Source organism: Salmo salar, chromosome ssa07, assembly GCF_905237065.1.
Source record: "Salmo salar chromosome ssa07, Ssal_v3.1, whole genome shotgun sequence".
NCBI classification, from domain to species: domain Eukaryota; kingdom Metazoa; phylum Chordata; class Actinopteri; order Salmoniformes; family Salmonidae; genus Salmo; species Salmo salar.
Genome location: NC_059448.1, coordinates 49363897 through 49377142, shown reverse-complemented (window position 1 = coordinate 49377142; position 13246 = coordinate 49363897). Strand labels below are relative to the sequence as shown.

At 39.7% G+C, this 13246-nt stretch overlaps 1 protein-coding gene across 2 annotated transcripts in view; it reads left to right on the top strand.

Moving 5' to 3' along the window:
* The first annotated feature begins 5055 nt into the window (after positions 1–5055).
* Positions 5056–13246, top strand: part of LOC106609518 (sodium-coupled neutral amino acid transporter 4) — a 32502-nt gene continuing 24311 nt past the window's right edge. The window contains exon 1 of one of the 2 annotated variants that reach the window (XM_014208429.2): positions 5056–5318. The gene's annotated coding sequence lies outside the window, so the exon portion shown is untranslated. Of the gene's footprint in view, positions 5323–13246 lie in introns of both variants that reach the window. The other variant, XM_014208432.2, reaches the window with a different exon arrangement.

Below are 13246 nucleotides of genomic sequence, written 5' to 3'. Positions count from 1 at the left end.
ATACCTCCAAGCTACAGACGCACCCATATCTGATCAATAATTCTATGTTGAAAACCATTCACCTTTCACAGAGAAAGATCAGGATAAGCTTTTATTTTATTTAACTATAAATTGGTTGCTTTATCCCCAAGAGCAAATTAGGGATTTGTTGGTATAAAAAGGTGATAGAATCTTTCCATAATACAGATGGTTTACTATTGTTTATCTGGCAAAATGTCTGGCAATAAGTAGATTAAACAATGTAGCAACTAAATGGCATTCTCCAAAAATGCTAGCCAGGAGATTTTGTACGTTGCTCAATAACCAGCTAACGAATGTAAAAATGGGTTGGAGGAAATGATAATGTCCCAGGGAAGTCAAAAAGAAGCTAAAATGTAAAAAGAGGGAACTATTACTTTAAGGCGTTATTAGATCTCACTAAATCAGACATCTTATAATGGTCCAAATTACCATTCTACTTTTACAGGTTGTACTAATTCTGGGCTGGGTGGTAGCCTAGCGGTTAAGAGGTTGGGCCAGTAACTGAAAAGTTGCTGGTTTCAAATCCTCGAGCTGACTAGGTGAAATATATTCCCTTGAGCAAGGCACAACTCAAATTGCTCTTGTAAGTCACTCTGGATAAGAACATCTGCTAAATGACTCAAATGTTTTAAAAAATGGTCACATTGCACAGATTGTTGTAAATTTTATAGTTTTTATTCCAAGTCTTTACTAAGTCTCCCCCCCATCTAAAGTGTTTTGAACACCTGCTAAAATAGTATTTAAATCCAATTCACCATTATTACTACAAGGGAAATTCAATGGCAATTTCCGATACATCATGAGAAACAATTATTGAGAGGTTTTTGGGGGGTGGCATAGGGAGTGGGGAGGGTCTCGTTTTGAGTAGGAGAATTGAGTATGGGAAGGTGGCGTGAGCATTATACCATGCAATGCCATGTATGAGGTCACTCTGGAGACTGTGACCCCAGTCACGCCTGTCACTCCTGGCTGTACCCCCGCACACACCGAAACCACTATCTGTGCCCCCTCCCCAAAGCTGAAATAGACTGGCTTCAGATAACTGGGTCAGCCACCTCTGCAAGCCGAGTTTCCCACCTCTGTGAAATTCCCAACGCCTCAGCCACTCTGACGCAAGAACTTGAGGAGTGTGTGCACTCAATCCCACATAGAAGTCATCATTCTGCTATATCACCCTCCCCTTTTTAAACAGGCTGTTTCTTCTTGTTATATCATACCCACCCCAAATACTGTTTAATCTTCCTTTATCATAAAGCAGAACTTGTAAAAACGGGGTGAATTATTGATGTAGCACACTGTTACTGGCAATACATATTTAACTAGTATGTTTATCAGAAATGCTTGGTGCCATAGCTAAATATACAAAAGAGATTCTTATTTCAAAGGGAATAGAGGCACCCATGCCGTGTCTGCTCTGGCGTCACCTGACTCCTATCCTCAAATGGTTCCCTAGATCAGACCTACATGTCTTAATTGCAAACTTCATTACAGTGTAGGAGTCTTTAATCACTGTCAGCTGGTAGGCACCGGCCCTCCTCCTGTGAGTGCTTTAGTAGGTATCACTCTCTAAACCAGAGCGTGAGACAGCTGACCCCAGATAATGCACGACAGAAGCCAGCCTCTCCATGGACTTCAGTGAAATTGTTTCAAAATAATTTAGCAATTAATCATAGAAGATCCAGAATCAGAGTCCTGATAGGGAAACATTAGAGTAACATACTCACCATCTACTGGTGTACTGTAGGGTGGCAGGTATCCCAGTGGTTAGAGTGTTGGGCTAGTAACTGAAAGGTTGCTGGATCGAATCCCCAAGCTGACAAGATAAAAATCTGTCGTTCTGACCCTGTACAAGGCAGTTAACACACTGGGCACTGAAAATGTGGATGTCGATTAAGGCAGCCCCCCGCACCTCTCTGACTCAGAGGGGCTGGGTTAAATGCGGAAGACACATTTCATTTGAATGCATTCAGTTATACAACTAACTAGGTATCTCCCTTCCCTGTAAGAGTTTGCAGGTTTTCAGAATGTTCAGCTGTACAGATGTAGGATCTTAACAGGAAATGTAAAATCTGTAGTGTATTTGAGGTTTAAAAAGGCTTCTGAAGTTCATAATTTCCACTTTGAAAGACTTTATTTTCCCTTACAAAAAATTTCAACCCCTACAAAAATGTCCATTAATTATAATCCACATAATAATCCACATTTCCTGTTGCTGCAGGATTATTTTCCTGCTGTAGCACATTGCTCAAATTAAGATCCTACATCTGTACTGTATGTTGACATTTGATGTCTATGTGATAGATCAACAAGAAGTTTGGGACCAAAACGGCATACTGTACACATGGATTATGTAGTTGTCACTTAGATCAGGGGTTCCCAAACTTTTTCACTCGGGGGGCCCCCCCTTCCAGCATTGGGGAACATTCCATGCCCTCCTACATCTGTACTGTATGTTGACAATTGATGTCTTTGTGATATATCCCCCACGTCTATTTCTATGGGAACAAGCACTGTTCATGACACAAACTGTTGACACCCCTCTTGTTGGTGTAGAGAATTTTGCAGGTTTAAAGCTTCTTTCCTGCAATTCTACACATTTTGTCATGGGGTAAAAATAAATGTTGCTGTTTTAAAGCTAGTTTTCTTTCAATTCTATACATTTTGCCATGTATAATGTGTATTAATGTGACATTTGAGTGAAAAAAAATTACAACTATATCTATAGCTAAAATAAAGGTTAAATAAAATACTCAGTCGTATACTCAGTCATACAGACAGAATGGATAAAATATTAAATGAATGTCATATAAAACAAGGTCTCTAGAAGCCATGCTTTTCAACCCAGAACACAAAGGATAATGCCAGAATAGCATCTCATCCTCACAAGTAAAAAGCAGAAACTGACTGACTTCACTGACCTGATTAGTGACATTCAAGTATGTTTTTAATCTGAGCAGCATTTGTTGTTTTTAGAGAGACTGTAGGGTCAGGCAGAGTAATCATGAGACTTTGCTCCCAAACCATGGGGAATGTGTTTTTGCCAGCAATCACATAAATGTGAGGACCTGTCAAAGTCCTGCCATTGATCAATATGGCATGAACCACTTCATAATGTATGGCCGTCGCAGTAAACGCATAGTTGAAATAGTGCACATAGTGGACTCAACCTTGAACCCCAAGATAATGGTGTGCAAGGTAATAAGGTCATATTGACCATGTCAATAGCCAGGCCTTGTTTAATCAGACAATTATTCGGGGCAAGTCCAGAAGAGGACTATTTTGCACTTGAAAACAAAAAAGATAGTGCAAACGAAAATAATTCTACATACTAATTTGTGATTAGTATGAGTGCTTTGTCACTGAACAGGAAATAGTTTTTGACTTATCAGGAAACCAAGTATGGTTGAATATGTCCCTTTTGATTGGTTTGTGGAATTATTGATGAAACCTTTTTGTCATGCCAAAGTTTTAAATCCGTTGTTAATTGCAGGAAATTAATTTGTCAATATCACCTTCAGTGCATGAATGGTGATTTTTCTCATTTTGGTAATGTATTATATCGTTTTTAGTATGCTTAGCAGGCTTGCTCTATCGGTTGGTTGCTGACGCATAGCTTTGAGAATGTGAAAGCTGATTTTATGAGCTGCTGAGACAAGCAAAGTATAGCCAGTTGAGCTGGTTATTTTATGTATCCAATTTATACAGCTCACTCAGTTCTTTGATTACATTGGCTCCATTAACGTCCTCGCATCTGACATGCTACTGTATAGAACATTTTCTATACAACTCACCACCTATGAGGTCACTATATGGGTGTTATTACCTTGTAGCAATAATGTAAAAATACAGACAATTGCATACAGATGTAGGATCTTAATTTGAGCCAGTTTTCTACAGCAGGATAATAATAATCCTGCAGCAACAGGAAATTTGAATTATGTGGATTATAATTCATATAAATATTTGTAGGGGTTGATACATTTTTCGTAAGGGAAAATTAAGTCTGTAATTTCCACTTTGAAATGTCAAACTTCAGAAGCGTTTTTAAACCTCAAATACACTACAAGAAAAGTTATCACGCAACAGGGTGATCAAATTACGATCCTACATCTGTAGTAGGTTGTTAGGCAATTTATGTAGCTAGAAAATATAAAAAGTTAGCACCATGCCTTTATGAGATCTTTGTGGCTGTATATATTACACATATATTAAACCATTCATAAGCTGTTGTAAAGTGGAGCGAGCGTATTTATTTAATATTTTTTGTATTTAACCTTTATTTTAACTAGGCAAGTCAGTTAAGAACAAATTATTTTTTACAATTACGGCCTACCAAAATGCAAACATAATTAAGCTACTTGTCCAATATCAACATTTAACCTGAAATGATAGTGACTGGACAGATTTTTTTATTTTTTATTTGTCATTTAGCAGACGCTCTTATCCAGAGCGACTTACAGTAGTGAATGCATACATTTCATACATTTTTTCTCCGTACTGGTCCCCCGTGGGAATCGAACCCACAACCCTGGCGTTGCAAACACTATTGCTCTGAGCCACACGGGACTATTTATTTTGGTGACTGGCTAGATGGCAATTGTTTTGAATGCATTATTACGATACCTGGGTTATGAACATGTAATAAACTCATTGTCTTCATTTTCAGGATAGCCTGACCTACAGTGATAAACTGCAAAACACTTTCCCTAATGAGTTCTAGGATTACGAAGACAAGACATCTTTAGAAAAACACTGTAGGTTGTTGCATGTTCAATTATTTCATACAAGTAATTACTTTTTTAATCAGTTATCCAACTGAAATTAATTTGAAAGTGAACGTGTTGAATGAAAATGCATCCACAATTGAAGACTTATGGAAACTTTATAGAGCGCGCGCAAACAATGGTAACCGTGCCCACTCCTTGAGTGCGTCTACTCTACAAACAGAATGTGAAATGTCAACAAAGATAACACATCAACGTGAAGGCGCTCCAAAATCAATTTTGCTCTTCATATTGCCTACGTTTTACATATTTTAGTCGGCCACTGTCCATCATACAGCATACAACTTCCATGTTCTGCCATTGCCTATCGACGAGGGCGAGATGCAACAGCCAATTGGTTGCGTTCAGTCCGAGGGTGTCTTGGTAGTGAAACATGACGCTTGAAGAGTTGCCATCACACGGTGGAAATTTCCACTGTGTCCCTCGGTTGTTAAATGGGAAGGGTCTCCCTTACTGGTGTTCACTACGCTTACTTGTCCTCCACCTATGAAGTCCCGAACAATTAAAATTTAGGTAGGTAGGTCCCCATTTAAGCTTTTTTCCAATGTTTAGCCTGTATATGTTCTCCCGTAGTTGTGTAGGTATTACATACTTGTTTGTCAACGTCGGTATTTTGAAACACTGTATCCCATTTCAATTCGCACCGGAAAGCTAATGGTTAATGTTGACATTATTGACAAAACATCTACAAGAGTAATTAACCAAGGCTGAAATGTAATCTCTCAGGTAGTCTGTTTAGCCAATTCATGTGTCGTTTAAATGAACTATGGATATTTAAAACACCTTATGTATTAGCCATGACATCTGATCAAATGTCATAATCCCTGCAGTATATTTGCTGTGTTGGGTGTAGCCGGAACGTTAAAGAATAATGTTTTTCGCGCAAATAACGTGTCGTGTAGCCTACATGAAGGGCAAATCTTCTATGGTAGACCGTTAATTATTCTTATAACGCCAGTAAGTGATATTACATGTGTAATTCACTTACTTGCCAAATGAAGTAATTATTTTGATGTGTTTTGGAGAAGAAAGAATGCAGTTGCTTCCAATATTTGGAACTGCCCCGCGTGTGTATTTCGCATACTACAAAGGAACGTAAAAATTACTATTTTTAACCATTCGATAACCTTTACAACGACACTGTCGGAGTTATAAAGTTTACAAAGGTTCAATAGTTATTTTGAATAATAATTTCTGTAAGTGTGTTTTAATAGTTGTACAATTATAAATATAGTGGAAATATCTGAATCTGAATTAAATGAGAAATCGAGGTATTTTGGAGTGTGTGGTTTAGCCTACAGACTGTTTCCGCCTTCTTTCGTTGATTTGGGAGGTGCGCATTTCAAAAAGATTCCTCAAGGGTTAAGTCATTTTAACCCTTAAGATTTTTCTTTATCTTTATGTCGTTGATGGGGATATGCTTTGAGAATATTCAGATTTAATTCCACCTCTTTATTTGCTACTTTATTTGAATATGTAAACCTAGATATATTATAAAAGTACATAGGGATCTCAAATCCTTGTGGTTTAAAAATCGCCTCTCTGTACCAGCATTGACGGAGGGTTGTACATTATCAGCCTAGTGAGCCTACCTTAACAGAGGCTTAGGCATGCCATATCTTAAATAGAAATAAAGTAAGTGATTCAGGGAAAGATATATATATATATAAATATTGTCTGGTGAACTCACACGGCATGCATTATTAGGATACCTTTGCCATCAGTAACATATTTTTATAGTAGCCATGCAGACTACTGTGAGATGGGATTATTTTAAGTAATATTGGTTTTGAGTTGGGCAACCAAATTCAGATGGCCTAACTTCAAGTTTGTCCCTAAATGGTAATGTTTCACACACATGTAGACACATTCTGATGTTTACAAGTGCAGCACACGTATAGGCTAGTATTGGAGCATAATTTCCCAGTTTAGTTAAATGTTTTTATGGCGTGAAGGTTCAGGAAGTTAGACATGAAGTTAAATCAAAATGTCCAACTTCCGAATGTGGCACAGCGATAATACAGGTCTGTTATATAGAGCATGCCAAAAGGGTTCGTACAGTTCCTGTTTTGAACTTTACAATGCAATTTTAGGTAGGTAATGCAGTTACTAAATTGTTGCTTGGTAAAATCCCATCCACATCTTGGGTTGCTGACTGTTTTCTAGGTATCCATAAAATAAGGTCCATTTGTAATATGGGTAAACTATCTGAAGTCTCTTTTGACACCTGTCAAAAGAACTATTAATAAAGTGTAAAGGTTTGTGGTGTTTTTTATTTATTCTCACAAATGGTAACACAAATTATAGAGACAAAGATTGGAAATTACTTGCAAATGTGAAGTGCTTTTCACATTTGATAAAATCTTTATTTCACAGCTAATCTACAGATGTAACCACTTGGTGACAGTCAGAAGCCTAGGCTATTACAGAGAACACAGTACACCTTTCATTGTTTACGGTCTAATAGAAAATGGGTTCATTCTATGTCAAAGACTTTCATGTCAGCAGTGTGCAGGTGTGTTCAAATGCAGGGGCAGGCCCTGGCACCTTTTCTCTGCACACACCTGTCAATGGAGATATAGAAATGGGCATGCTCTTTTCATTGGTCAGTATGAGGTGTGTGATGCAGGGGCTTGAGTGACAGAACAGATGTAGGTCAAAAAGCCCAGAGCTGTTCATGTTCGAGCAATGACGGCTGATGCAATTGGGACTGTGTGGAACAGAGCAAACTTACCCTTAAGCCGGTCGCAAAGTCGTGTTTGAGGTGTGTGGTGCATGGCAGCTACTATTAACACTATTCCACTATTATTCCGCAAAGGAATCAAAGGATTTCGGGGTGATTTTCTAAAACACTGTCACTAAGTCCTGTTGAAATCTGAGAAGAGCATACAATGTGAGGGCTGGCTATTTTTACCACTACTGTTGTATAATGCAATGACTAAATAGTTTGAACAATAAGAATATGGAACTTAAATATGCCATGCACTAGCAATGGTAAGAAATATTTCTTAGACTAGCTTTAATTTTTGTGAAATGGCTTTGAACCAGGTCTCTTAATAATTGATCTTATCTCTGAGACAAACCTGCATTGATAAATCACATTATGTAATACCACATCCTACTGCATAACCAGTTTGCTCATGGCCCCCTCAGGCAGGCTGATAGTCAAATCTCTATACCATCTATACATTTTATATGCAGTACATTAAGAGCAGGTAAGGTGCATAATGCAGACATAAAACTGCCTCATATCTCACAGTTCTTACATGACGCAACTGTGTTGGCTGATTTAGTGCCCAATGCTATTAGGTAATGCAACCCAAGTCCTGCCACATGCATTTAGCCAACCTTTTGCAAATCATTCCACAGAACTCAATTGGGAATGTGTTACCTTTGGTAGCATCAAAATCATCAGTGATGTAGTGGAGGGTAAACACAATTCATCCACCTTTTTTTGCCCAACAGTTTATTCACCTTTTGCGGAAAAATGCATTGAAAGAATAGGAAGCTTCACTTTTTCTCCACGACTGGTAATCAAAGTTTACCCACCTTTTTTCTTACCACTACATTATTGTGTACAACATTGGCTAGCATTATGGATGAATTGCATCAAATTCAAAGGCGAAAGGGTTAGGTGATTGTCAACATAGAGGACCGTATGAGATCACATCATCTTATGTAAGACTTTGGTTTACTCAGGTAGCACAGTGATAAGACCACTAAATGAAATTACGTAGTGTCAAAACAGACATTTCCAATGGTACAAAATGTAAGTCGCTCTGGACAATTACACAAATGTCTCTCCCAGCGTTATTCCACCACCTATGTTTAGTTTGGCAAGTTCTCAAAATGTCATAAAGCAGTGAAAGGAAAACAGGTTTCCTGATAGTGCACCCCTTCCCTGGAGGAACCTGGCATATCTCTAAATGACCATTCTGTCCCAGACTAGAGCTGGGAGCTGCCAACCACATGAGGCCGCTCAGGGTTTTAAGAGTTTGCCTGATAGCCAGTCACACACAAATTCGCCAATGGGTTTGGAACAGAGATACTCTACAAGTGATTACTTCCTGTAAATAACTAGCATGGAGGAATTTGCCACTCCAGTTTATGCTGGATTGTGAGATTTCCTTGCAGGTTTTACAGGAAGAAATCGCTCGATGACTCTCGGTTTCAAATGTCTCAGTTGCCAGCACGTACTGGCTCGAAAATTGCGCAAGTGAGCAAGTGTCTAATGACATGCAGGGCCTCATCTGGCCCCGGGAGCACCCTCATCCCCTAGCAAATTCAAGGCCACTCAGATGTGGTTCTACGTCAAGCAGTGCAACTTCGTCATCAGCCAACAAAAGCCATGGGCAGATCAATATGGACTGATAAGACCATCGGAACATGGGGGACCTGGGGAGAGTGTTCACAAACAAAGTTAGGACGGACCATGTACAGTACCAGGAAGCAACAACGACTACAGCCTGAACCCCATCAGGCCAACAAAATAGATCTTACTGCGGAGGTCCAGCTCAAACACACAGGGACCATGCTTCGGGTGATCCTCTTCACCACAAACCTGGTCACACATTGTTGTATTTAATTATACCTTATATGAGGCCCTGCTATTACTATCAGGCTCTTGTGCTGACCTGACCAATACATATCACCACACCCTTCACAAGATCGTTATGAGTATGTACATTCATTATTTTTTGACAAAAGTATGTACAGCATGATAAATGCCAGTATTGATGCTAAGGCTTGAGCAAAGAAATATGTATCACAAGGTCACTGAGTCGTACGTATCCCAACTCCAATTCTGAAATACCTAATGGCTCAGACACACCGGTAGGATTGTCAAACGTTTGCCTGCCGACAGTACTTAGCGCCTCTGAACAGTGTTGGCAGTCAGTCTCTTCTGTGTTCAGACAGCAAAGACCTTGAAGTTGTAAGCCACTCAGCCTTATTAAAATACACCATACCAGAAGGAGGCAGTAGCATTTTTTGCCAATGCATGTCTGTGTGTGTTGCTTTGTCTAGTCAATGTTAGCTAGCTAGATGCGCTAATGTTGCTATTGTTGTAAAAACCCCTTGTTGATACTAGCCAGATGGCCACAGCTAGATAACTAGCTAGCAAGATTACAAAACATTGTTTTATTTACTCTCCATAATCGCATACAGCCCATATATACAGTTTTAGCTAGCTGGCTAATGTTAGCTAAATGGTTAGCATGATGTGCTAGCTAGGTAAAGTAAAGATACTGCATTCGCTCTCAACAGCTACAGGCAGCTGCCTCATGGAAATAAATCCCTTGTGATTTAATCATAATGTTTCTAGCTACAGTGGCTTGGTAGCATGCTTGGTTAGTGTTGTGTGTATTGTGCTGCACTTACCACCCCATTTGTTTCATATGAAGTGTGTGTGACTGCCTTGCTCACTTAGCAAGCTAACGTTAGCCAGCTAGCTAACTAATAAGCAAGTGCACATTTATCAAACCTACCAAAAAAGCACAAAACTCCTTAGCTAGACGTAAAAGATGTAAACACTTGCTCTAGATTTTCTATTTTTTATGCAGCTTTATTGTTTCAGGTAGAACAATTCTGATTAAAAGTGTGGATTAGCTCTCTTTTTTCCTTCTTATTGTCACTCCTGTCGGCTCCACCACGTGGAGGTTTATGCTCTTTGATTGGCTCAAAGTCAAGTTGTTGGCCACCGCCAGCCATTGGGATTCTACAAGTACACAGAAGGTACGTCTTTTGTTCTAGCAAGAGAAGGATCGGCCTCCTACTGTGATAAGTACCCAATCGGCAGTCAGATTCTCATGTTTTTCATGCTTAGCAGATTTCACTGAGAGATTGAACTTGAACGATATAAATACTTTCACATGGGATGCCAAGATCTTTTAGACTAAACCAGATGTTCTCTTGAACACTTCTACAGCACTGTATTGGTTTGATAGATTCAGGTGTAAGTGTTGCATGAAGTGGTAAAAGCATGGCAGTCATGTCACAGCTAGTGTAGAGATGTGAGGTTCTGAGGAATGGCTTATATTTAGCTCTGTTACTATGTGGACTTTGGCCTGATGGGAGTCTCTCAGGCTCTATCAGATCATTTCTCCAACTCCAGTCCAGCTATGCTCTCAGTCAAATCCCACAGATGAATCCAACCCTGTGTTCTTAAGGCTAACCTGTGTTCTCAGTGCTAACCTGTGTTCTTGAGGCAATCTTGCTCTCTCAATGCTAACTTGTGTTCTTTGGGCTAACTTGTGCTTAATGCTAACATGTGTTCTTTAAGATAACTTGTGCCCTTAATGCTAATTTGGTTCTTAAAGCTACCTTTTGTGCTCAAGGGTCACCTGTGTTGTCCAGGCTAACTTGCATGGCTATTTTTATTCTCTGGTTCAACTTGCATAATGCTTGTGCGTTGTAGGCTAGTTAGTACTCTACACTCTTAGAAAAAATTGTTATTCGGCTCTCTCCATAGGATAACACTTTTTGGTTTCAGGTAGAACCCTTCTGAGTTCCATGTAGAACCCTCTGTGGAAAAATGTTTTTTCAAAGGGTTCTCCTATGTGGACAGCCGAAGAACCAGTTTTAGGTTCTAGTTAGCAACTTTTTTCTAAGAGTGTAGAAGCGAAACCTCAGCACTGTTGGCTAACGTGGACATCAAGGCTAACAAATGCACTATTTGGCTGTATTCAATCTGTATGGAGATCCTCATGGAAATATTTGCATGTTTTGGAGCTTACCCTCAACCCACATGTTCAGCTCCATAGACGCCAGCTCACATGCTCTGACCTGTGGGAATGCTAGCGAACACACCTACTTGTTAGATGATATTGGCAAAGGCCTAACCAAACACCTTGCAAGTTTTTGGATGGAGAGAGAGCTGAGAATAGAGAATATTACCGCTTGGTATTTACTGATACCGGACAGGTGAATAGCAGCAGTGTTATGAAGCAACCATTTCTATGTCAATAGCTAAATGCTGCATTTGCAAATTTGAGTTCCTGACGTTCAGAAACCATTCTTGCGAGTTGAATGGGGAGAAGTGACACCTAAATTCAACATTGTGTTTAAAACTGATCAGTGGCCAACATTCAAAGCTTTACTAGTTGTACAGATGTATACAAGGACTCACACAGCCAATAATAGTAATTAGCTAGTGTAGATAAGCAGTTGATCGGACGCATCTCAAAGTAGGCTACACGAGTCGACCCCATCTTGAACTGGGCTCCCATAACACCCAGGCATTTATGGTGGAGCTGAAATTGTGGCAGGGAGCCTCGGAGAGGGGACATGTGGAATGTGTCACGTCCGTGAGAGAGAAAGAGATGTACATGCCACTCATAATTAACTTGCATGTGCAGACAACATCTAAATAGTTGATTTGTGGGTATCAACTTGACTGACAGGGTGGTTAGGACACTTTTAATAGGTAATGATAATAGTAATTACTAAACATTGTGGGGATTTCAATGTAATCCCCGGCCGAGTCATACTGTAAAAATGGGAACCGATGTGTCTCTCCATGGCGGTGCTTCATAGATAGGCCATGCGATAGGATACCCTTGACTTTCTCCTAAACTACCCTGAGGTGGTCAGCTGATCACTAACCTGAGTCTTTTTCGACGTCATGTTATACCCGGACTATTTCTATTGACCCCTCTTTTTTTTTACGCTCCCGCTACTCGCTGCTTATTTTCAATGCATAGTCACTTTACCCCTACCTACATGTGCATATTACCTCAATTACCTTGACTAACCTGTTGCCCCCCACATTGACTCGGTACCGGTAACCCCTGTATGTAGCCTTGTTTTTATTTTTTACTTTTGTTTATTTAGTCAATCTTTTCTTAACTCCTATTTTTCTTAAAACTGCATTGTTGGTTAAGGGCTTGTAAGTAAGCATTTCACAGTAAGGTCTACACCTGTTGTGTTCGTAGCTAGGGTGTGGAAGGGCTGGTGTATCTCTTGCACTGTATTCATTCCTTATTGACCTTTCAGCATTTGAGGGATTACCAGAAGGAGCGTTGTGTTCAATTCGTCTTTGCTTTTGAATGCCAGTGTTACACACCTGATAGTACACAGGCTAATGGCTTCTAATGGTTCACCAGACGTAAGCATAGAGTTACATAGCAAAGATGAAAATGTGCCTCTCAACACATTCTAAACTGTTATGATGTAAGGGCCCAGACATTCTTCCAGCAATGTTGATGTTGGACAGAAAGATATGTTGGTTTGTTTGACGCAACAAAAGCGGGACTTTCCATTACCTTCCTGGTGATATGTCATCTGGCCAATCATTCACCGCCTACCGGAGATATTTGCAGCAAGTCACATGGCGTCTGAGGTACCAACTTATTTTGGTTGCTTTAAAATTCCTGCTTTTTATAATTGGTTAGAGAGCTGTGGAGGCTGCTGGAATGAGGCTAGTTGGACGACTGCACTGGCAA